This window comes from Octopus bimaculoides, chromosome 9 (assembly GCF_001194135.2).
Source record: "Octopus bimaculoides isolate UCB-OBI-ISO-001 chromosome 9, ASM119413v2, whole genome shotgun sequence".
NCBI classification, from domain to species: Eukaryota; Metazoa; Mollusca; class Cephalopoda; order Octopoda; family Octopodidae; genus Octopus; species Octopus bimaculoides.
The window spans coordinates 55,386,188-55,388,536 of NC_068989.1; the positions used below are offsets into that span (position 1 = coordinate 55,386,188).

At 37.8% G+C, this 2,349-nt stretch overlaps 1 long non-coding RNA gene across 1 annotated transcript in view; it reads left to right on the forward strand.

Annotated features, from left to right (window-relative positions):
• The window catches only part of LOC128248662 (uncharacterized), a 70,184-nt gene that overhangs the window by 66,975 nt on the left and 860 nt on the right, over positions 1 to 2,349 (forward strand). The window lies entirely within an intron of this gene.

Consider the following 2,349-nt stretch of genomic DNA (forward strand, 5'->3'; position numbering starts at 1 on the left):
TATATATATATATATATTCCCGTTCTGTCTGTTTGTGAGTGTATGTGTGTAAAAGATTATAACGGCCGTATTTTTCAGCCGATGGCGCTAAAATTTTACACATAGGTAAAAGGCGTCACAGTGAGTGCATCAGTTAAATTTCATAACATAATCGTTAGTTTCAAAATGAGATTTCCCCTTTTTTAATCAAAATCTTGAGGGAAAATCCGATTTCAATAGCGCTTATTGGCTATCATTCTGCAAATCACCTACGAACAGCCAATCTGCATCAGATCATTAATTGCATTAAGCCTTTTGAGCAATCGGAATCATTCGAGAATGAACTGTGCTCGAACACGTGCATCCAGGCACGTCTTTTCCTTGACTTACATTACAAATGCTTTCCCTGATTCGACTTCCTATACATTATCTGTCCGGGTAATTGACAGTCCCTCAAAGAACACTATACTACATTTGTTTAATTATGATGGTCTCTATACTTGTTAAATAAACTTGCTGACTTTTCAAACCCTGCAACTGATTGTTTTTCATCCAGAATATTGAGTCGAGACATTGCAGTACCGTGTATGCAAACTGAATTCTCTTTAACAAAGATGGTAAGAAGATGATGTGCTCTTGTAGGCACTGGTTGATACATAAGGACCGTGTTTTTGACGTCAATTGTTAATCCAAACATCTCACATATTACCGAGAAGTAGTCAATCAAGTAGTTAATCAATATCTGCAAGTCAAACTCAAAGTGAGTAACTAGATCACTTGTCACCAGTACAGATAGACGAAATTCTTTGAAGATCACAGAAACCAAGGGATTTTAAACAGTTTCCTGTCGTGCAGTATTTCATATAAATGTCAGTGTTTTATTATCAGTAAATTCTTTCTTCAACACATTAGCAAATATATATGGCAAAATAAGTGGGAGCATGTAAGTCAACTTGCTTTCTCCTTTTAAGACAAAAGCTGGCCTTAACGATTTCCGTTAAAGAAAAGAATCGAATGATCTTTACTATCTTTTCAGATCAAGCCAACTTCAAGAGGATGCTCCCAAGGGTCTCTATGTTAATAGTGCTAAAGAAAAACTTTTGTGAGGCCTATAAAACATCAGTAGGAGCCGAATTGTTGAACTATGCACTTTCCTTGAACCTACTAAGCAGTGACTATTATGTCTGTGTGTGTATGTGTACACAACTGGCAGTCCATCGGTTACGTCGACGAAGATCCCAGTTGATCCGATGAACGGAACAGCCTGCTCGTGGAATTAAAGTGCAAGTGACTGAGCACTCGACAGACACGTGCATCCGTAACGCGGTTTTCAGGGACTTTCAGCGTCACACAGAATGTGATAAGGCTAGCTGTTTGAATTACAGGTACAACTTATTTTCTGCCAGCTGAGTGGACTAGAGCTAGGTGAAATAGCGTCTTGCTCAAGGAATCGAACTCACAGGGAATCGAACTCACGAACTCACGATCGTGAGCCGAATACCCCTAACCACTAAGCCAAGTGCCTTCATATGGGTACACATACATACATACATACATACTTACATACGCACATACATACAAATGCCCGTTGTTAAAGTCAACCATTTTTCATTTCAATGCACAGCATCCCAGATGCCTCAGGTAATTTCATATTGCAATTAAACATGTTTCTTACAGATTGCCTTCATGCCCATAGAAATTTTGTGTATGCTTTTTGCACCAATTCTTCAGCCATCCAGTCAATTAAACGGCATTCGAAACGATAATTTTCCATATTTTCAGATTTTCATGCCCATATCTGCAAATAAAACATGTTCCTTTTTGAATACCAGCTCATTGTACTACCGTGTATGCATTGTACTACCGTGTATGCATTGTACTACCGTGTATTTTTGAGTTAACGTCTCGATAACATCAAATAATCCTCAATTTTAAGCATAGACAGAAGTGGAATTACACTATTTTAGACTCCAGTCTTATCACGAACTTACACCGTCCAATGGGCAGTGGGGAGGCGTTTGCTAGTATATATATATATTTATACATGCACACACACGTACATATGAATAAATATGTGTGCGTGTGTGTGTGTGTGTGTGTGTGTGTGTGTGTGTGTGTGTGTGTGTGTTGAATAATTACTATGAAGCATTCTGTAGAATATATTTGTATAAAGGATCGTGGGTAAGGCCAGAACAATGCAAAATAAATGCAAGGCAAATCACAAGAAAACAAATATATGAATTAATGTAGACCTACCTTGCATTTTTAAGAAATTAGCGAATGATGCAAGGTAAGTCTACATTAATTCATATATTTGTTTTCTTGTGATTTGCCTTGCATTTATTTCGCATTGTTCTGGCCTTACCAACG